General features: G+C 38.4%; 1 pseudogene; it reads left to right on the plus strand.

Annotated features, from left to right (window-relative positions):
- The first annotated feature begins 32 nt into the window (after nt 1-32).
- On the plus strand, nt 33-6803 carry LOC110112310 (annotated as a pseudogene).
- Nucleotides 6804-24617: the final 17814 nt, after the last annotated feature.

Consider the following 24617-nt stretch of genomic DNA (forward strand, 5'->3'; position numbering starts at 1 on the left):
GCTTTTCCGTTGGTTTTGCCGGGCTTTTCGGTATGGCTTCTTCTAAACTTAAGGACCCTGGTTTTTTGGGTGGGTTTCCTCACTCTCGTTCGTTTAGAGAGGCTCTGGATGGCTCCAAACCGATTTTTCCTGATCTTAGGCGTTCGACTCACCGTGGATTACCTTCTTTGTGGGTTTCGGATCTTGAGATTTCTGAGCTTGCTATCCCTTTCCAGTTTTCTTTAGTAGGTTTTTTTCCTTCTAAGAGACCTTCTCTGGAAGCTATAAGAAATTTTTTTTTTAACCTAAAGCTTAAGGGTGAGGTTTCTGTAACTGTTTTAGATCAAACCCATATTCTGATTAAGTTAGCAAACGATCTTGATTACTGCAGGGTGTTTTGTCACCGGTCTTACATTGTGTTCAACTGTTATATGAAGCTAACTAAGTGGTCTCCGACTCTGGATATTGGGGTGGAATCTCCGATTATTCCGATTTGGATTTTTTTTCCGCGCCTTCGTCCCCATTTCTTTGCACCCCGCATTCTGTTTGGTTTAGCTGAAATCTTTGGTAAACCTTTAAAAATTGATGAGGCGACTTCGGTGGGTTCTCGGCCCTCTAATGCTCGTGTGTTAGTTGAGCTTGATATCACGAAATCATATCCTAAACAAGTTTGGCTTGGTTCTGATTCTTTGGGATATGTTCAGGATGTCATTCTTGATGAATTTCCTAATTTTTGTTCTGTGTGCAAATGTATCGGGCATGCTAATGGGTCGTGCAGATCAGTTTTGGATGTTCCTACTCCTGCCGGGGGGGGGATATGGTTACTGATGCTCCGGTGTTAGCTGAGGCGGTTGGGGTGAAGTTTAATGTTGTTAATAATGCTGGTGTTTTGTCTGAACCTGTGATTACTGAGCTTAACGCTTCGTCTTTGCTTAGGGAGGGTGCGGAGGTTGATCGCGTGGACGTTATTGATGGACTGAATACTGTTGTTATGCCTTTAAATTTAGATACTGCTAAGTTGGTTGATTCCGATTCAGTTGATGTTGTTCCAAACGTCTTAATTGATTCTGGTTCTGTTTTGGTTGATAATAGGTTAATTAATGGTGGAGGATTTTTTCCTGAGGCTATTGTGGGTGTTCTTTCTCCCAATGCTACCCCTTTTGTTCCTAAGGTTGCTACTGCTGACTTGCCAATTATTACTTCAGTGGAATTCAATACTTTAGCGGAGGGTGCTGTTGTTAACTCCGAGATTGTTTTGGATTCGGAGTTGGGTGTGGCGAGGCCTTTCCTGCCTAATGACAGTGAGAAGGGGGTTTCGGCTTTGGATAGGATTGTTGACGTCCCGGTTAATCTGATTAATTCGCAAGCTATGGCTATCTGTTTAGGTGATTGTTCAGGTTTGGAAGTTAGGAACCAAACAAACGGGTTGGCTGTTGATTCCGTTTCGGAATCTTCTGATGATGATGTGTATTCGGATACGGACAACGACTTTTCTGTGGTTAGTGCTAAAATTGAGCAGAATCTGGGGAAATGGTGGGGGAGACGATGTCGCCGACATTGAGTTTCCATGCTTTTCGTTTGTTTCTTCGTTCGCCGAGGCTTTGTGGTTTTATGGGCTATAGCAATGATGTGGTCGGGGCTCGCGGCCTGGTCGTCGTGCTTGTGGCAACCTTTTATTGGACGGTTCGGGTATGGCGACTGGGTCGCTGGGAGCCTCGGCAGTCTCCTGAGCTTTTTTAATCGCCTATAATTCCTGTTGTTTTTCTTTTAACTTTGTTTCCCTTCTTTAGCTATTGTAACCTTTGTTGATTGAGTAATGAATTTATGTTTTGCTAAAAAAAAAAAAAAAAAAAAAAAAAAAAAGGCTTGTTTGAACTCCTATATACGATCATTATTGACACATTACATGCCATATCCCAATCAACAAAGTGTCAAAGCATAATACAGAGTCATAAAGGGAAAAATAAATAGTATAGCACATATCATAAATAAATGCATCAAATGTGAAGATGATATTTTGAATTTTAAATGCATGAAATGGAAATAAAATCAAGTAAGAAAAATCAAAATGGGGTTAATGAAGAGGAGATAGCAAGCATAATGAAAGGAAAATATTTTACCAGAATCAAGCTTGCTGAAAGAGGAGAGATCTTCAAGTGAAGATGAAAACATGCCAACACTTGAAGTGAGACTAAATGCGATAGAAACGATAAAGATGAAGGGGCTTCAAAAATGATAAGTTGAAAGAAGTTCTTTAACGGAGATAGAGAGATCTTCAAGGGAGATGGAGAGATATAACAACGATGAATGTGAAGGGGTTTTCATGAGTGGTTTCGCACGTGTGAGCGAGTTGCAGGAGCATGAGCCTACGACAATTTGAGGTATTAAATAAATAAAGTTAGAATGCAAATGGTTGCAACAGAATACTAATAAGTTGAGGGATGGATGGTTAGGATTTTGTCATTTATATAATAAAAAATAATCAAGATTATTTAAGGGAAGATGAAGAGTTTCGGTTAGATGAAGCATTAATGCATCATTATGTTAATTAATACTGTATGTTTGATATGAATAAAATTTTAATTATTAATCAATTATAATTAAAATAATGAAATAATATATTTAAATTAATATGGGATAATGTATAAAGAAAAGTTGCAATAGAATACCAATATGTTAATGCATGGATGTATGGATAGGATTTTGCTATTTGTATGACTAAGAATGTTCAAGATTGTTTAAGGGAAGATGATGACTTTTGATTAGATGAAGGATTAATATATCATTATGACAATTAATACAATATATTTGAAACAAATAAAATCATATTTATTAATCAATTACAATTAAAATAATTGAAATGAAAGGTTAGGTTTCAGAATGCGAAGGGTTGCAACAGAATACCATTAGGTTAAGGAAAGATGAAGATTTTCGGTTAAATGTACCAATTGACTCTTACTTAAATGCAATTAATTTAAACAAAATAAGAAATGTCAAGTATTTAAATGAATAAATGAAGTTAATTAGATGTACAAATAAAATGAAATTTTTGCCATATTTTAAAATATTTTAATAGTGATTATAATTAACTAAATTAATAAATAAATAATTTATGAAATTAACATCATTAAAAATAGATAAAAAAATTATTAAAATGAGATATAATAAAGGGAATCATTGAGATGATAACCATCTATAAAACTAGTAAAGTAAAAGCATTTCCAAGAAAATTCTCCAAAGTGATGTGAGACTAAAAACGCTAAAGCTCCTATTATATTATTATATGCTTTTTATGTCATCTAAATTTTATTTATCACGTCATTCGGTTTGACCCCAGTTTGACCGGTCGAACTGTGAACTGCTCCTTCTACTGATTCATTATCCAGTATGGTTTTCACAACCTTGCAAAAGAGTCACTTCATCAGTTCTAAATTATATGACATGACCCTTGATTATAAAGAACTGTTGAGGAATGTCCCATAATTTAAGCAGCTGGTAGATGAGTAGGACATTCTGTTGGAGGGATAGGAACTAAAGAAATTGGTACATGTTTAATCTTTTTAAGGTCTTCTTGACATTTTTGTTAATTATCTCATCAAAATTGTCACAAATAGTTCTGAATGTTGACAAATAGCATCAATAAGTAAGAGGACGAACATAGCTCCATGAAAATCACAAAGAAACAATCAATAAAGAAACAGTGCATGAGGATTTAAAAAATAACAAAAATATAGAAAATACACAATAAATAGACAAACCAAATGCAACCAATACTCAGAACAAAATACACACCCAATATGAATCCAATATGCAACCATTACACAATCAGCTAATACGTAGCCAATGCGTAGCCAAATTGCAGCCAATATGTAGCAAAATATGTAACAAAATACACAGTAAACCATAAAAAATGAATTTTCTAAACTCAAAAATTTGTTAACTTTACGCAGTCATAATCAATTTTATGCAGCTCATATGCATTTTATAGACAACTACGCAGCACATATGAAGTTATTATGTAATTCATACCTAGTTGTTATGCAATTCAAACTCAGTTATTATAACATGCAAGTACACTAAACTCTAATAACCATAAATGTAGACACTAAATACAAAAAAAAAAAAATTTTCTTTGAAGATGAGCTAAACGAGAATGACGTAGTTACCTTTTTAGAAGGTGAAGCCATTATGGTTGAACAGTGAGTGGTCTATTTGGAATGCGGAAGTTGCAAAGAGGATACAGAATGCTGAAGAATAATAGTTAACGTTTAGTTGAAAAGTAATCCAGCTCCGAGTCTTTCGATCTCCAGCAAATTCAATGGAGAAATTATTTAAATTATTAGATTGAGCTTAATTGTTTGAGCTGATAAGACATTAAAAAAAGAAAAAAATGCAAATAGTTTTTCACCTATTAAATTCAAGTGTAAGGATTTAATTGCAAGCTCTTTCAAATTTTATTTTGTTGGCAGGCAGCGTACCTACTATGCAATTTGTCAAACACCTACAACACACTAGTGCTCATAGTGGATCGACCGATTATGTGTGCTTTCAGCTTCTTCAGTGGCCACGTATATTATATTCCCATTATAATTTTTTTCCCATTTGAAGTGCTATAAAATTAATGTCCAAGAAGTAGAGAAATTATTAGTTGTAGAGAACAGACGTAGAGGTACGTCCGGACTCCAATAAAATGTTGACATGTGGTGTGGACATGTATATATTCAATTGTATTTAGTTTTTACTTTATATATTTAATGTGTCCATGAAACTTTAATCCAAGTGCACCAAAAGCACAAGTAAAGTGCATGTAAAGCGTGTTGAAAATTAAACTTGATTAATTGGGCCTTTTAATTGAGTGGGCTTTTTAAATTTAGCCCATACTTTAGAAAAATCCTTAGAAAATTCTCTAGTCTTATTTTATGAAGAATGTTTTAGAGTATTCTAAAAAAACATTCTTAAAGAGTTATTTAGAGAATTCTAGAATATGTAATTAATGATTTTTGTAAATAAAGATAGGAGAATATTCTAGAGAGTCAATAGTAGCCATTGGATTGAAATGTGTTAGCACAATCCTAATGGAGGAGTCACTAGTATAAATAGGTGTGGTGTCTTTGAGTTTTGTATGAAGTAGAATAAAGAAGTTCAAGAGTGTAATTAAAGTGAGTTTGATAAGTGTTCCTCTTCTCTTTTAGAATTCCTCCTCTTATAATAACCTCTTATTTTCCAACAAAGTGGTATTAGAATTTAGAGCCGAAGTTTCTTTCCAAAGAGATGGTGAGCAATGGTATGATCCCTTCCAAGTCTCAATGCTCAATAATAACAACTATGACAATTGGATAATCAAGATGAAGGACCTTCTTGGAGTGCAAGATGTATGGGAGATGGTAGAGAAAGGCTACAAGGAGCCACAAGATGAGCCAATTTTATCCCAAGCTCAAAAGGATAGTTTAAGAGATTCAAGGAGGAGAGACAAGAAGGCTCTCTATTTAATCTTGCAAGGATTAGATGATGATGCTTTTGAGAAGCTTTTTGATGCGAAGTCTACCAAAGAGGCATGGGAGAAGCTTCAAACCTCTTACAAAGGAGAGGAACAAGTCAAGAAGATGTGTCTCCAAACATTAAGCGGTGACTTCAAAGCCTTACATATGAAAGAAGTAGAAGTCATCTCTAACTACTTTACTAAAGTCTTAGCCATTTCTAATCAATTAAAAAGAAATGATGAGAAGCTAGAAGATATATGGATTATAGAGAAAATCCTTCAATCATTCAATTCAAAGTTAGATCAAATTTTTGCCATTATTGAATAAACTTAATAATTAAAGGCTATGATAATCGAGCAACTCCTAGGTTCCTTACAAGACTATAAAGAAAAGAAAAAAAAAACAAGTAAGTTATCACATAACAACTCTTGAAGACACAAATTAATTCAGCTAAAGGAGATAGCCTTGAGTATGGTAGAAGCCTACAAAGAAGAGGTCGTGGTCGAGGACAAGGCCGTGGTAATAGATGCGGATATGGGTGGAGCTTTAACAATGAAAAGAACAACAATACAAATTTTGGACAAGGTGGAACTTCAATAAGAGGGTGTGGAAGAGGAAAACCAAGACAAAGGTATGACAAATCTCAAGCGATGTGCTACAACTATAAAAAATTTGGCCACTACACTATAGAATATAGAACTCCCAATAACAATAAAGTTGAAGAGAAGGCTAATTATATGGAAGAGAGAAGTCAACAAGATGACACTTTGCTATTGACATATAAGGAGAATGAAAAAGTTGAAGATAACACATGGTATCTGAACACCGATGCAAATAACCATATGTGTGGAAGAAAAAGCATGTTCGTGGATCTTGACGAATTAGTGAGTGGTAATGTATCCTTTGGAGATGAGTCCAATGTAGCTGTGAAGGGCAAAGGTAATATTCTTATCCAATTGAAGAATGGAAAGCACCAATTCCTTTCTAATGTCTATTATGTGCCAAATATGAAGAGTAATATCTTCAGTCTGGGTTAACTCTTAGAGAAATTTTATGATATTCATTTGAAAGATAAAAACCTTTCTATAAGAAAAATTATGAGCAACCTAATTATAAAGATATCAATGTCAATGAATAGAATGTTCTTGCTCAATTTTCAAAATAATATTGCTAAGTGTCTCAAAGCTTGTTACAAAGACCCATCTTGGCTCTAGCATCTTCAATATGGGCATCTTAATTTTGGAGGACTGAAGCTATTATCACCCAGACCAGATATATGAAGGTTGCTTGCTCGAGAAGCCATTCAAGAAGATCTTTCCAAAGGATTCAAATTCAAGAGCATAAAGCCATTTGAACTCATACATATTGATGTATGTGGTCCAATAAGGCCAAGTTCTCTTGGTAAGAATAACTATTTCCTTATCTTCATAGATGATTTTTCAAGAAAATCTTGGGCATATTTTTTGAAGCAAAAATTAGAGGTCTTTAATGTATTCAAAAAGCTTAAAGCCTTGGTGGAGAAAGAAAGCGGCCTTGGGATCAAAGCTATACGATCTGATTGAGGAGGGGAGTTCACTTCAAAAGAATTTTAAGAATTTTGTGAAGCCAATGGACTATACCAACCAATGACTATACCAAGATCTCCTCATTAAAATGGTATAATAGAAGGAAAGAATTGAACTATCCTTGATATAACTCGAAGTATGATTAAGAGTAAGAGGCTACCTATGAAATATTGGGCCAAAGTTGTTGTATCCATGGTTTACTTATCCAATCAATCACCAATAAGAAGTGTGTGGGGAATGACATCGTAGGAAGCATAGAGTGGAAGGAAGCCAGACATTTCTCATCTAAGAGTGTTTAGAAGCATAGCCCATGTGCACATACTTGATGAGCAATGAGTAAACTAGATGATAAGAGTAAGAAGTACGTTTTCATTGGTTATGACTACAGCTGAAAAAGCTACAAGTTATATAATTAAAACACTATGAAGACAATCATCAATCATGATGTTATCTTCAATAAAGAAGGAGAATAGGTTCGGGACCCACATGATGTTCATTACAACTTTTTTATGGATGAAGAAGTTGAGCAGCCAAGGATGGATCAAGAAAGAGATGAGCCCATAACCCCACAAACTACAAGTACTCAAGATGGCCCACTATCTTCAAGTGAAGGGTTAAGCAATAAGTACCACACTTTAGAAGTTTACATGATGTCTATAAGGTAACTGAGAATCAAGACGATCTCACTCTCTTTTGCCTCTTTGCCAATTATGAACCCATGAATTTTTAAGAAGCTGCACAAAGTAAGAGTTGGAAGGATGTAATGAACAAAGAAATTAAGGCAATCATGAAGAACGATACATGGGAGCTAACTGCACTTCCAATATGACACAAGGAAATTGGTGTATAGTGGGTATACTAAGCAAAGAAGAATACTAAAGAAGAAATCGAGAAATCTAAATCAAGATTAGTGGTAAAAGGTTATAGCTAAATAGTGGGTGTTGACCTCGATTTTTATTTGAGTGCATTCGAGGGCCTTTAATAGATTTAATTAAACCCCACTCAAGCTGATGTATCAGATGGGGGAAATCCATTATTACAATCAAGTCATATATATTACCATCCATCAGGGTGTGCTTGCGAGAGCCGCTATCCTCAATGGTTAGTCGTATGTATGATCTAATCTACCCTTCCAATGGCCCATTTGGGAGGAGCACAGAGGCCTGCGATCATTTCTATCCCTTGAGGTGGTGTAGTTATATACCCTTTACACTTTGTAGCCAGCAGTGTCCTTTTAGAGGTTCATAGGTTTCTGGCAACCACGGTGGGACACATTTCTCTCTCCATCTTTCGATCCCATATTATTTTTTCTTGTGTGTACTCTATGATTGGCACTCCTTAGAATAGGTTCATTCTACGCTTAGTTAGGATCCTTTTCTTTATTAAGTTCCCTGCTTAGCTAGGGTTTTCCCCAAGCTATGGTCCCTTTCCTTCTCACCTTCTAGGCCATTATATACCCTATCAAATTCTCTTATTTTATCAATTCTTACTAATATTTTTAATTCTCTTTGTTATTTTAGCAGCAGTTTCATGGCTTCCCGTACTTCCTCTATGAATTTTTGCTTAGGCTCGGATACATAGGTGACTCTCCCTAAGTCTCTGTTGACTAGTCCACCCATTGGAGGGATCACTTTTGATTCCTTCACGGACTTGGCTTTCGTCACTCTTGGCGGGCCGACCTCGGCTGAGGCTGCTGCATTCTCTCCTCTATAGAGGAGAAGACACGTAGCCATGCGCCCTTCTGAATGACTAGTGGCTCGGTAGATAGCCCAGGACCTGCTCATCTTGCTCCCCTTCCTACGCAGCCAGTGTACCTTATGGTTAGGCAGCCAGTGTCAAGGCCACTCCCGATTCCTCCTACGCATCCAATTATTAGGAGACCCATGCCTATTATACCTATTATGCAGATTGCTTTGGGCTCTCAGTGCTGGGAGCTAGTTGTCACTCCTCCTATTATTCTGGTGGAGGCAGCTCGAGTTCGGGTTCCCCCTCCTTCCTTTAGGAAGAGGGGTGCCTAGACTGAGGATCCTTTTCCCTCTGCCCGTTGGGATTCTATGTTTTCTCGGCTTTATCTCCCTAAGACCACCGAGCAGACCCCGACACTTCATGTAGTTCATGTTCCCCCGGTCACCTAGGTAGTGGGTTCAGATGGTCCTTCCTCCTCTGCCTCCAGCCTTGGGAGAAGAGCCCAGAGGAATAGAAATAGGATATTACATTTGGTTGTGTTTGAGGGAGATAGACTGATAATGCCAGAGGTAGTGTCTCACTGGGAGCCCGTTCAAAGGAGAATGGTCCTCGTGAAGCGAGAGCTACAACCAATTTCAGCACTACCTACCCCAGCCATTGTGGTAGCGCATGAGATAGAAGCAATCCATGGAGGACACTTCTCTCCAATGACACATAGTGGTGATGAGGAGGATGTTACTCACATTGCGGCAATAACTCATATTACCACTACTTTACCCTGAGCTAGTTTCCTTATAGACGATACTGTCCAAACTTAAAGTATCATCCGCCTAGTGTGAGGTCGAGGGCCTGTTAGTCGAGAGAGAATATTTTGCAAGATCTCTCAAGCATTCTTTCAGTTATAGAGATAGACCTTGAGATAGAAGTATAGGTGACAAACAGAATATCCACCTAGGCAGCCAATTAGTTTAGCTCCGACAGTCTGACCATAGACAGTTACCCCTAGTGTTGGACGACACCTTCATCGTCATGGATCGAGACAACTGTTATAGTATACTAGAGCTCAAATCCATTCAGTAGTTGTGGCCCCTAAATAGCTAGTAGCCCCTTCTAGCCCCCTCCATATGAGGTGAGTTTGGAGATGATGACAGTCGGATACCCTTATTGAGATAGTGCAGCCAACAGAGGTAGCTGAGTAGTTTGATTATGTTGTTCCTTTTGGGTCCGAGGTGGTCCCGATGGTTTGTGATGTAGATTTTATAGCTTCCCCTGATGGTTCACCAAGTCCATACAAAGAAGCGCTTCGTTAGACCTTCACCGAGGAGGACTTACTTGATGATGAGTTAGACGAGGACTTACCAATACACAAAGTTTATATGGTTACCTTTCGAGGTCACTTAGATGAGCAGAGATAGCTTGAGGATGATGAAGAGTAGGGAGAGCCTGAGGTGGGTGGGTCTCACAGATCAGTTGATACAGAGGCTACCGTTCTACACTTATAGACTTAGATGGCAGAGATGATCAAGGCCATGGCGGTGATGGCTCCACAGTTAATAGCACCGAGGGAAATACCTTAGATGACGGGTATAGCCACTCCTACTACATTTATGGATGAGCCCACAGTACCCCCACTAGTGCCAAGCCCACCTACACTAGCTACCATCGTAGTTCAGAGTCAGTCAGCATAGTTATTAGCGGGATAGATTCAGAATTTGATAGCCTAAAAGGTTGAGCAGGTGATTTTCTTTTTAAAGGAAGATAGGTTATTAGTAGAGGGAGACCCAACCCGGTTGAGTACGAGAGGGAGCCTTACCCTTATGGTTTTGTTCCCCCATGTATCAGAGTTTTTGATGGGTTTGGGAACCTGAGGTAACATGTGGCATAGTATCGGGCCATATATAACAACATAGGGGGGAACGATGCACTGATGTTGAGACTATTTATTAGCAACCTAGTTGGGGTGGCCTTTACTTGGTATGCCAACCTCTCCAATGACTCAGTTCGCACCTTTTCAAAGTTAGAGTAGCTTTTTATTTAGAGTTTTGTCAGTGTAGAGCATCGGGTCACAGTTTGAGAGTTAGTTGTAGCTAGACAGCGCCCTCAAGAGAGTCTCCCAAATTACATAGTCAGATGTAGGAACCTTAGCCTGTAGTGTGAGCCTAAGTTACAGGAGCAACATACAGTGGATATCCTATTAAAGAACATCGATGGTCTCATAGCTCCCTAACTTAACAATTTTAGTATTAGAATCTTCCATAAACTATTGATGAAGGTTATTAGCTTGCAGGATAGCATACCCGATGTAGTCCCTCCTACGGTTAAGAGTCAGCCTTCTTACAGACCTTAGTGGCAGGAGTCTTAGGGGCACCTCCTCCTAGAAAAGTGGAGGTACATAGTACTCATGGGATATTGGATAAGGGCAAGAGGCTCGTAGTCAGTTCACTACCTCTACAGTAGTCGTACTCACCCAGTCATCCGGTAACGCAGTCTAAGCCTTTTCGTAGGACTCCAGAGGCCCAGCAGTACCTATAGAAAAAACTTAGTAAGGAATATCCCTTCAAAAGGGAAATTTTGAGAAAGATATTCAAGTTCCTTATTAAGAAAATATCCTGAAATTCTCAAATAATAATAGAGTGGGGAAGGAGAGACAGACAGACCACCCACTCTATTGTCCCTACCATAGATATGTCAGGCATGTTTTGGAAGAATGCTATGTGTTCAAGAACAAAGTTGAGAGGCTCATAGCCAGTGGGAAGATTCATCTGCATAATAGTGACTTAGTGCAGCCCTAGGACAAAACCATTTAGACAGTTCAGATGATCTCCAGTTCTAGTCGCAGTGGCAGTCGTAGTGGCAGTCAGGGTAGTGGTAGTAGGTCACTCAAAGGTTCCGAGGGAGAGTGATAGCTATCACTCTCTCGGAAGATGAAGAAGATGATCGGCCAGGAAGTTCAGAGTTCAGTGGCAGTTGAGAGGAGGCCTCCCTAGGCCAATTTGACAGTTTCCGCCCTAGTTACTATGCCAGCACATTTTCCTTCTTCTTCTTCTTCTATTGTAGTGCTTACTGAGCACATTTCTTCTTTTGCTATATGTACTCAAAAGATGTATGAAAAGAAAAAAATTGTTGTAACTTCAAAAGGGAAGACATGGTTCCTTTCAGCACTTACGCTGAAGGACTTTGTTCTCCTTTCGATTAATAATAAAATAATAAAAGAAGGTGATTCTGGCTATTTTTGGTTTTCTGCTCTTGCTTGTACTTCTACTTTTCCCAGCTTTGCTCTTTTCATATTTTACATACTTCTGATGATATAAATGATCCTTTATATGAAGATGAGTTTGAATACAAAGATGAACCAGTTTTTACTATTCTAGAGGGTGGTTATTACATGGATTCAAAAGATGAATATGAGAACTTACTCCAATCACCCTCCTTTGAGCCAGCACAAGCCACCACCCTAGAGCCAAGTGAATCTCCTACCGAGGATGACTCAATACAGAAAGTTTACTTGCGTTCAGGGAAGGTCCTTCCACCCCAAATGGCTAAAAATATAAAAGAAAAAAAGATAAAAACATTGTTACATAGCAGGATGATCATACCCTTTTCTCTTAAGAGCAATCTAAGGAGAAAGGGAAAGGCCCTCAGCTAGAGGTCGACTATAATATGTTGGCGCATCTATGGAAAATTTCTTCTCTTCTTAGTGTCTATGACACTTTGATGATGTCCCTCAACTTATGAGAGACACTAGTGAAAGTATTACTCGAACCAGAGTTCTATCAAGCTTTCTTTGCTTTCGATTCTATTAAGAATGCATGCCACTTGGGAGAGATGTCATGCATTACCTTTTCAATTCGTGACAGTCTTTTAGGAACTTCTGAGCACAACCCTCTCTTGTATGTCACTATTGAAGTCAATGGTTATGAGTTGAACAGGGACCTCATCGACCAAGGGGCTTCAGTAAACATCCTTACATATGAAACTTTAAAGGGCCTCTCCCTAGGTCACTTGAAGCTCACTTTCAATAACATTATGTTGAAAGAATTTAATGACCAAGGCTAGATTGCTTTAGGGTTTATTACCCTGCCTCTAAAGTTTGAAAATTTTCTAATTGATGCAAAGTTTCATGTGATTGAGGCTTATACTTCATACAGGCCTCTCTTAGGAAGGCCTTGGATCCACGAGTATGAAATGGTGCCCTCTACCTTGCACCAATGTATGAAGTATATGAGAAATAATGTTGAGTATAAAATTTATGGAGATACCAAGCCCTTTTTCATGCATGAGGTCTATATTTATGATAACACTATACCTAACAAGACTTATAGATCTCCCCCTACTTAGTCACCAGTGATACCTGCTATTGTTGTATACAGTCATATATAATGCCTAGTATAGGATCTATCACAGGTTAGTATTGAGTTAGGTATTTTAACTATATTCTGATAGAGCTCCTTTTTAGCGTACAGTGAGGCACGACATTTCCCCTTGTAGACGTAGGGGAGGATGAGGTAGAGGTAGGGGTAGAGAGTCGACCCACAACCGTGGAACTATGAAACTAAGACTCCTCCCCCCACACCTTTATATTTCCTCTTTGATTATCGAGTCTAACTCTTCAGATGATGAAATGATCGATGTCAGACTGGTTATGATTCATTTCCTACCTTTCATAGGTATCTGATACCTGAGGATGGATTAGTTATTAATAATAGCTCATATAAGGAGGAAGACTTTCGACATCAGACTACTAGTGGATAACCTATTTCCCATCAGATGAGTGGAATGAGAATTGAGGATTCCTATCAAAGACCTTTTGACTCTCCTTCCACTTGTGGTAATAGTTCACTATAGACTAGTGAACACCCTATACCTCCACTGTACAAGACATTTGGGCCAATACGGTCTAGGAAGTGTGCCTCTTTATCCCATAGTATAAGTGCCCCACTAGGTCCTCAAAACTAGGGCCTATAAGAGACCGCTATTGATATAGAGTTTACGAGTGCCCCTCATTACATTTCCACTGTTATAGAGGGTTACGTAGAGTGGGGTCTTATTTAATCTACTTGGTCTGATGAACATGCTATACAGCAAACCCATATTTGACGGACTGATTTCTCTTGAGCCCTCAAAGGTGTGGATTATATAGGAGAAATTTGGTCTACTAGTGCCAATATTTATATCATCTCTCATTCTTATTCAATTATTTATCTTGCTGATGAAGAAGACCCGGATGATGATGAAAACAAAGTTCTTGATGCTCTAAGGGAGTTTAAAGATGGCACTGCTTTCGCCATGGATGAACTGTGTGAGCTAAACTTAGGCAATGCGTCAAATCCTAGTTTTAATAGTACTTTATTGTCTGACTCAAAGGCTTAAGATTACATCCAGTTACTCTTAGAGTTTAAGGATTACTTTGCTTAGAATTACATTAAGATGCCCGATCTTGATCTAGAGGTAGAAGTCCATAAATTGGTCTCTAAGCTTGATGCAGTCCTTGTTAAGCAGTTACCTCAAAGGATGAGGTTAGAGATTGAATAATAGTTTATCGCTAAAACTAAGAAGCTTATAGAAGCTAGATTCATTAGGGAAGAGAAATACCCTACTTGGCTTGCCAATATTGTCCTAGTTTGAAAGAAAAGTGGATAGATTCATGTTTGTATTGACTTCTATTATTTGAATAAGGCATATCCTAAGGATGATTTCCCTCTACCTATCCTGGAGCTTATGGTGGATATAATATCATCCCATAGCATTTTCTCATTCATGGATGGTTCATCTAGTTATAATCAGATAAAGATGGACCCAAAGGATGAGAAGTTTATTGCATTTTGTACACCTATATGTATATTTTTTTATAAGGTGATGCCCTTCAATCTAAAGAATGCTAGGGCCACCTATCAACATGCTATGACTGTTTTCTTCGATGAGATGATATATGAGCAAGTTGAATTCTATGTGGATGATTTGGTGGTCAAAAGCAAGGTCTGTGGAGATTACTTATGAGATCTACGAATCATTTTTGAACACCTGTGTAAGTTTGATTTAAAAATGAATCCTTTAAAATGTGTATTTGAAGTTAGTGTATGAAATTTCTTGTTACAAATCTATTTTCTTGACTTATATTTTGATGATTGATAAACACTGTTAATTCTCTTGGACAATTTGTTGCTTCTAACTTTTCAGAAATCAAAATTGGACGAACAGACGAAGCTAGTTCAAGATTGCGTAGGTTTAGGGTTGAGTCAGTTTGTACTTTGTTTTTTCTCTTCTTGAGTCTATTTGTAATGGTCAAAGAGATTGATGCTAAGTAACCCTACACACACACACACACACTTGAGAGGTTTATAATTTTTGTTTTTATTCATATCGGCCAGGACGATATTTACATCGTCCTGGACGATCAGGCTTAAAATAGAAAGTCTAAATATGGATTCTTAATTAAGGCAGCCGTCATTAACATATCGGCCTGGACAATACGTGTATCAGCCAGGACGATAAGCTCAAAACAGAAAGAAATTGCCGCAATAGAAGATTAAGGTATTTTATATTTTTAAATTATCGGCCAGGACGATCATTGATCGGCCGGACGATATTCACAAATTATGCCTTAATTGATCAGAAAATTAAGGGAGTAATTAAGGATGATTGATACGATCTTATCGTCCTGGACGATCTATTCAAAAACCTTTGTTACTTCAGGACGATAAATATCGGCCAGCTCGAATTCAGGGCGATGCCCTGGACGATTTTCCTCTGATTTGAATTGATCGACCGGGACGATCGTGAGATCGGCCTGGACGATCAAGCCAATTTTAAATCGTCCAAGTTTGCATCCAGGGTGATGCTCTGGCCGATCTTCTGAGATTTGTACTGATTGGCCAGGCCGATGTCCATATCGGCCTGGACAATATTGTCGGCAACTTGCAATTAATGAGCTCCTTTGAAGCTCTTCTATTTAAGAGCTCTTGTTCAACATTTTGAACATCCTTTGGCTGTTGCCTTGACCTGAGAAGGCCTTGAAGAGAGAAAGAGAGAGAGGGAGAGAGAGAGGATCTTGTGAGGGGGAGCTTGTGAGGGGATTCACAAGGGTTTCTTCAAGGATCGCTCTGCTTCTTCTTCATCAAGAAGTTCTTATCCGTGGAAGGGTCGGTAGAGTTAAGGAGTTAGCTTTTGGTTGTGGTTCTCTGCCAGCTTCAGGAGGAAGCAAAAGGAGATAGGTTCTCTGCCTTGCCGGGGTGGCAAAAAGAGGTTCTTTGTGAGGGCTTCTCCGCCTAGCCGTGGGGGCTAAATGACAGTCACGTTTTGTAGTGCAATACTTGGAGGGTGCCTCCTAGGAGTGGACGTAGGTCGAGTTGACCGAACCACTATAAATTTATGTGTTCTTGTTTCTTTCTTCCGTACTTTTATTTCCGCATTTATTTTTCATGTGGTGTGATTTTGGTTTATGTGTTTTTGCTCTTTGTGAAAAGAAAATTTTTTAAATACTAATTCACCCCCCTCCCTATTGGTTAGCTTGGGACTAAGTTCATAGGGCTTAACATCCCTAACGAACTTTCAAGTGGTATCACAGCGGGATTCAAAAATTTAAGTTTGAAAACTTTTTGAATTAGATTTATGGATAACCTAGGGAATCGTAATACTACGGAAGGGTATTCTATTACCCGACCTCCTCTGTTCGATAACATACCTTCTGATTTTTGGAAAACCCGCATGTCAACGTTTCTACAATCTACTGATTATCGCATGTGGATGCTTATTCAAGAAGGTTATTCTCCACCTTCTCGTGAAATTAATGGTGTTAAAACTGAAGTTACTTTTACCGAATGGACTTTTGATGAATGAGATTTAGCTCAATTGAATGCAAAATGTTTGAACTATTTTTTCTGTGCTTTAAAATCTGAGGATTACATGCGTGTCTCTACTTGCAAAACTGGTAAAGAAATTTGGGATAAGTTGTGTATCACCTATGAAGGCACTAATGAGGTTAAACAATCCCGTTTGAATATTCTCTTGTATGATTACGAACTTTTTCATATGAAACCTCTTGAATCAATTTCTGACATGTACACTAGGTTTACTCAGAAAGTTACTTCACTGCATGCATTAGGAAAAGAACTTTCAAACTATGAAAAAGTAAACAAAATTTTGAGATGCTTGACTTCATCATATGATGCTAAAATCACTGCAATCACTGAATCTAAGGATTTGAACACTTAATCTATTGATAACTTGCTTGGCTCACTCATTGCTTATGAGTAAGGGGTGAATCAAAGAAATCTTGATGCATGTGAGAAGAAGAAGGAGAAAACAGTTGCACTAAAGGCGTACAAATCTGATTCTTAATCTTCCAGGTCTGAAAGCGATGAAGTTTCCTTCATCACAAGGCAATTCAAAAGCTTTCTAAGGAAGAAACAAAAGCATCATCAAAATTGGAGAAAAGGTAAGGATCATAAACATGTTAATGGATCTTCTGATATTGTTTGTTATGAATGCAGGAAACCAGAACATGTGAGAACTGATTGCCCAACACTTCAAGATAATTCAAGCAAAGAAAAGGAAAAAGGTGAAGAGAAACCTAAGTCGAGGAAGGACAAGAAGAGAGTCCAAAAGGCGTTCTAGGCAGAATCTGGTACTAACTCCTCTGAGACTGAACCAGAGGAAGAGACTACAAACTTGTGCTTAATGGGGAAAGATCATTTTGAGCAAAGTGATGAGGAAGAGGTATGTAAACTAACCTATGATGAATTGTTTTGAGATATGTGAGAAAATACATGCATCATACAAAAAACTCAAGAAAACTCATGCAAGCCTAAAATTAGAACTTTCAAATTTATAAAACGAGCATGAAATTTTTCTCAAAGATCATGCAACGATTGATTCAAATCACATGGCTCTTCTTGATGAATTTGATGAGTTAAACAAAAAGCATTTGGAATTAATTGATGAACATAATGCATTAAAAGCTTCACACACCTCACTTAATTAGATTTTGGTGTTTTGGAGATAGTGTTTAGGTTTTCTAAATCGGTTAAAGGGAGAAATACCGTTGATGGTTTCCCTCCTTCTGACCTTGTTTAGTGGTCTGATTTTCTTCTCCAAGCAAAAGTCTAAAACTCATTTTTAACCAATGGTTTTTGAAATTAAGATCCTTTTTTCTTGTTACAATAATTTTTCTTATGTATAATAGCCAAAGTTCTTATATATCTTCCATGTTAATTGAAATCTTGCCATTGCATTTATCACATATTTATGATTTTGTTTTGTGACTTATTCTTCCCTATGTTAGAGAGAGAGCCCCTATACTCTAATATTTGGAAGATATACTCACAACTAAGTTTTTTTTTAAGGGTTGTTAAAGATTTCTTAGCTTGCCAGAATTGAAAAGGAAAGAGGCCAATGACGCAAAATTGAAAAGAAAACTATATACACAAAAGTGTATCAAAAAAGATCAAAAGATGCTCAAAGAGCAAATCAAAGTGACAAGAGGCATAAAATGAGCTAACTTTTCTAAACTCTTAAAGCTTAGAGAACTCATTGATTAATTGATGCTTTCAAAAGATTGATTTCAAATTCCATGATTGAGATAAATTACTTTGTTTTATTATTTATGAGATATTTTCTTTGTAAACAAGTTTTGAACGGATCTTCTTTTTATCCTTTTAAGGTATTCTGAGTTAGGTCTTTTGTTTTTCATAAGAAAATTTGTACCCTGAAGGATGTCTGATCTAGGGTTAACAGAATCAGATATTTTACCTTTGTCTGATTAGAATTGGCTAAACTCCTTGATCTAGTGGAACTCTAAAGTTTAATTATTTGATAACTTCTCATATGATGCCTTGATAAAAAAATAGAAAAATTAAAATTCAAAAATATTCGTTTTCGTTGTTTTTAGCTTTCTATTAATGTGTTTTTGTCTGCTTTTATTTTGTTTTATTTTTGAGGGCCTTGATCATCACAATCTTTCCTTGGTTTCAAATTCCAGACACATCGGCCTGGCCGATACTTTTATCGTCCTGGACGATAGGACTAAATCTCTTCAAATTCCATCTGCTGACCTTTTCTGTGCTTGTTGTAACTCATCGTCCTGGACGATACTATATCGTCCTGGATGATCTGATCGAACTCTGTTGCAATCATGATGATAGTCCTGGCCGATAAAATATTTTGTCTGGCCAATGCATTTTATGTGCATCGTCCTGGCCGATACACTGGATCGTCCTGGACGATCCACGTGTCAACACGTTTAAATCCTTAAAATTGGCCCCGGACGATCCATTATTGGACAATCGGCCTGGCCGATCCACTGTTCGTCCTAGATGATACACGTGGCAGAGATTTAAAACATTTTAACTTCGGCCGGTACGATCAATTATTGTTCATCGTCCTGGACGATACACCTAATCGGCCTGGACGATCTGCTTTTTCAACGGTCGTCCAGATTGACTCTTCAGGACATCGCCTGTGTCTAATCGGCCCAGCCGATATCTGATCGGCCTGGCCGATCGGACCGCCTTTTTGACCAATTGGCCTGTACGCAATTATTAAGCCATATCGGCCCGGACGATTCTACGATCGGCCTGGACGATATGGCCGTTTCTTTAAATTCTGTCCGGTCCAGCCATGGTTTTCCACTTCATCCCTTCTCCTCTTGTGTCTCGTTGCTAATCCTTTGCTATGGCTGGTGGGAAACGAGTTCGACAAACTTCTGGAAGTTCTTCGAGGGCTAGGATTGACCCTCGTTTCAGGGAGGTAGAAGATGAAGCCGCCTACCATCTATACAAAGAGTGTGAGATAACTATCTCCAGAATCATCAATCCTGCCCACACCTCATACCCGATAATGGATCTTTTTGCTCACACCTCCCTTTATTTCATTTTGTCTCTTGCTTTTCCATTTAATATCGAGTTTCTTCGAGAATTCTTTGCAAACCTTTGCATTAACCCTACCTTCACAGCCCTGACCTCCTATGTGAATCGACGCCCTGTCGAAATCACATATCAGGACTGTGTTGAATTGTTACAGCTATCCACCATCGGGGATAAGCTGCACTTAATCGCTTCAGATCCTGACCTTGACTGGTCCACAGCGAATCACTTCCTTCGACAGACCAATGCACCTTTTCATGTTGGAGAGACTATCTCTTTAGTCAAAGATGCTAGGACAATCCAACATGTCCTTCGCACCTCCATAATTCCAAAAGCCAGGGACCAAGTCCACATCACCCCTCTACTTTCCCTCACTACTTTCTACATCATGGCTCGTAGAGAATTTAATACTGCGGACTTAATTTTTCGATACATTGATCACTTAACCACAATCCGCGATCCAGGTCATAAGAGGAAACCTAATCTAGCCTTAGGACACATCATAGCCTATGTCCTTGAAACCTACCAACTTCAGTATCCTATTCCTCCTAACCTCCCAACTCCCTTCTACTTAAATAGTTCCTTCAGTACCCTTCACAGTATTCGTCTCCACCCTAGGGATGAGGAACCTCAGAGGGCTGGGGAGGAGGAAGCTCCCGCTCTCGCTCCCGTTCCTGATCCCGTTCCTCTACACCAGCACTCACCAGTTGATCAGTTGATAGAGAGGTTTGATCGATGGGAGACCCGCTTTGACGCTTTTGTTGCTGCACAGGAGCAGCAACACTCTGAGGACATTGCCTGCTATGAGCAGCACCACACAGAGGATTTAGCCCCATTTGACAGCTACATCACCCACCAGCAGCAACAGCATGACCAGGACATCGCCTAGTTCAATGCTCAGTTTACTACGCTTGCCAGCTACTTTCAATAGTCACCTCCACCACCTCCATCTGATGATAAGGATCCCTCATTTTTCTAGTCTGTGTTTACTATTTTCTGTAGTTTGTCTTATGGTTTGTTTTAGTTTCTATTTACTTTTTCTTTTGTGTGTCTAGGACCCTCTTTTTGTGATGACAAAAGGGGGAGTAGGATGTGATAGGAAAATGGTATGTGCTTGTAACTTTGAATTTCTAATGATTTTTTTTCTCTAAGTTTTTCCTACTTGTTATTTGCCATCATCAAAAAGGGGGAGATTATTGCAAATCTATTTTTTTGACTTATATTTTGATAATTGACAAACACTGTTAATTCTCTTGGACTGTTTGTTGCTTCTAACTTTTCAGGATTCAAAATTGGACGAACAGACGAAGCCAGTTCAAGATTGCGTAGATTTAGGGTTGAGACAGTCTGTACTTTGTTTTTTCTCTTCTTGAGTCTATTTGTAATGGTCAAAGAGACTGATGCTATGTAACCCTACACACACACTTGAGAGGTTTAGAATTTCTATTTTTACTCATATCAGCCAGGACGATATTTACATCGTCCTGGACGATCAGGCTTAAAACAAAAAGTCTAAATATGGATTCTTAATTAAGGCAGCCATCATTAACATATCGGCCTGGACGATACGTGTATAGGCCAGGACGATAAGCTCAAAATAGAAAGAAATCGCCGCCATAGATAATTAAGGTATACTGTATTTTTAAATTATCGGCCAGGACGATCATTGATCGGCCTGGACGATATTCACAAATTATGCCTTAATTGATCAGGAAATCAAGGGAGTAATTAAGGATGATTGATATGATCATATCTTCCTGGACGATCGCAGGATCAGGCAGGATGATCTATTCAAAAACCTTTGTTACTTCAGGACGATAAATATCGGCCAGCTCGAATTCAGGGCGATGCTCTGGACGATTTTCCTCTGATTTGAACTGATCGGTCGGGATGATCGTGAGATTGGCCTGGACGATCAAGCCAATTTTAAATCGTCCAAGTTTGTATTTAGGGTGATGCTTTGGCTGATCTTCTGAGATTTGTACTGATCGGTCAGGCCGATGTCTATATCGGCCTGGACGATATTGTCGGCAACTTGCAATTAATGAGTTCCTTTGAAGCTCTTCTATTTAAGAGCTCTTGTTCAACATTTTAAATATCCTTTGGCTGCTACCTTGACCTGAGAAGGCCTTGAGGAGAGAAAGAGAGAGAGGGAGAGAGAGAGGATCTTGAGAGGGGGAGCTTGTGAGAGGATTCACAAGGGTTGCTTTAAGGATCGCACTGCTTCTTCTTCGTCTAGAAGTTCTCATCCGTGGAAGGGTCGGTAGAGGTAAGGAGTTAGCTTTTTGTTGTGGTTCTCTACCATCTTCAGGAGGAAGCAAAAGGAGATAGGTTCTCTACCTTGCCGGGGTGGGAAAAAGAGGTTCTTTGTGAGGGCTTCTACACCTAGCCGTGGGGGCTAAAGGAGAGTCACGTTTTGTAGTGCAATACTTGGAGGGTGCCTCCAAGGAGTGGACGTAGGTTGAGTTGACTGAACCACTATAAATATATGTGTTCTTGTTTCTTGCTTCAATACTTTTATTTCCGCATTTATTTTTCACATGATGTGATTTTGGTTTATGTGTTTTTGCTCTTTGTGAAAAGAAATTTTTTAAAATACCAATTCACCCCCCCCTCTTGGTTAGCTTGGGACTAAGTTCATCGGGCTTAACATCCCTAACAAATTTTTAGTTCTTAGGGTTTATAATTCACTATCATGGCATTGAGATAGACCCTTCTATGATCAAAGCCATAGTGGATTTGAAACCCCTAAGAGTCTTACCCAGTTGAGATCCTTCAAGGGTAAACTCACTTTCTTGTGAAGATTTTTCTCCAACCTTTATAGTAGATGTCATTCCTTCACTGCTCTAGTGAAGAAGGATGTTTGTTTTCACTAGGATTAGTATTACAGGAGGCTTTTGATAGTATAAAGTGCTACTTGATGAACCCCCCCTTTTTTAGTTGCACCCATCCAAGGTAGGCCGTTGATTCTTACACTATGGCCCTGGATGAATCTCTCAGTGCACTGTTGGATTAAGAAAATGAGGAAGGCAAGGAAAATGCCTTATAATAATTTAACAAATGGTTAATACATGTAGAGCTTAAGTACCCAGCGATGGAAAAGAAATTATTAGCTTTGATCTTCATGGTATAGAAGCTTAGGCATTATATGCTTTCGCATAAGGTTAACCTAATCTCATGAGTCAACTCTTTGCAGTATTTGATAACCTGTCTGACCCTCTCAAGTCATTTAATGATGGTCTATGATCCTACTATAGTTTGATATTACCTTTGTCCCTCGACAGGCCATCAAAGGATAGGCTCTACCTGACTTTCTTGCTACTCACCTGATCCCTATAAATTCTCCACTCAATGATGATATACCTGATCAATTAATCATGAGTGTGGATGAGGAGTTTCCTACTTGGGAGATCTACTTTGATGGCACATTATTCATTAAAGCCTTATACCTAAATGAAACTCCCATAGTTAGGGTAGGTTTGGGCCTCATTTTTGTTTTCCCTAAAGGTCACACTCTTCGCTACTTTTATAGTCTTTTCAGAACCTTATACTAACAATGAATCTAAATACAAAGCTCTAATTTTGGAATTAGAGCTGACCATTCAGATGGAAATTATGCAGGTGAAAATCTTTAGAGACTCCCAATTGATTATAAATCAAGTAGCATGAGTTTACAAAGTACTTAAGCCTGAGCTCTTGCCTTATCACAATAAGGAAATGGAGCTCCTGTGTTTAATTCTTGAAGTAACTTTGGCTAAACTCCTTTGATATGCAAATAGTAAAGTAGATACATTGGCCAAGTTAGCAAAGGAATTGGTTGACCCAACTGGCAACCCATTTTCTATCATTATCCAGTGTCATCAGGCCCAATGCCTCGCATACTTGTCTTCTCCCTATCTGACACTCACAATGTTGGCTATTGAAGAAGAGTCAGATTTGAGAGATCCTTTCATTGAGTATTTAAATATGGAAAGCTTCCTGATGATCCTACGAAGGTGGTTCCTACCTTCTTATTGATGCAAATGGCATTCACTCCATGCCTGCCATCAACAAGCAGTACTTAAAAAGTACTATGCCTGAGTCTTGTACATCGCAAGAGGAGCCTTCTACCTCCTATAAATACCTCTTTATATATGTACCTCCTAAAAGGAACCCTCTTACTTTTCTATAGTCTGTGTGGCCTCTATGATTTGTCATGTACCACATAACGTTCATTATGAAGAGTATAAGGTTGTCCTTTAAGGCGATAAGCTAATACACCATAGGGATATTAGTGCTTATGTATGTACAACCCAATTTAACTTCTCACCCCGAAGTGTGGTCTAGACTATCAAAACCATTCATTCAAACCTTTTTGAGATGAGATACTGGGTCCACCCCCATCCATGCTAATCAGTGAGGTGATGTTGATCTACTATCTATATAAAAATTCTATTCTTACATTAATTTCACTATGATTATGCTCCCTAGTTTCACTTGGCATTCATAAGTGTGGCCTGGATTATGAAAGAGAATATTTTAATTCTTTTCCAAATCATATCTAATGACTCTCTCCCCAGTTTTATTCATGTGGCAAACATGGTCTGGGTTATCAAAGCCAATCCTACTTTCCTCTCTTTGTGTTTCGATCATTGATTCTGATCATATAATAAAATAATATATGATAAAAAGAGAGGAATCTCATAGTTGAGCAAAGATGGTTTCCCTTGTTACAGGTGGAACCCAGCTTTAATCTCTAAGAGCTCAATTTCTCCCCTTTCTCCTTCTCCTTTATAATTTTTGATGTGATAAAAAATATATATAGAGAGAAGCTCTAAGTAGAGTAAAATCGATTACCCTTATTATAGGTGGAACCCAGCTTTACTCTCAAAGAGCTTAAATTCCCCTTTTTTATTACGTTAAATCTTTTGATAAAGTTGTTTATAGAATTTCACTGGCATTTGGATACCTGTGGCCACGATGTTTTGTAATCTACCTAGAGATAACTAGAAGTCGGTTTGAAATCTCTTATTTAACTTTTTCACTAAAAGTTTTATAATTACCTTTAC

The sequence above is a fragment of the Dendrobium catenatum genome, unplaced genomic scaffold, assembly GCF_001605985.2.
Source record: "Dendrobium catenatum unplaced genomic scaffold, ASM160598v2 fragScaff_scaffold_802, whole genome shotgun sequence".
Classification (NCBI taxonomy): domain Eukaryota; kingdom Viridiplantae; phylum Streptophyta; class Magnoliopsida; order Asparagales; family Orchidaceae; genus Dendrobium; species Dendrobium catenatum.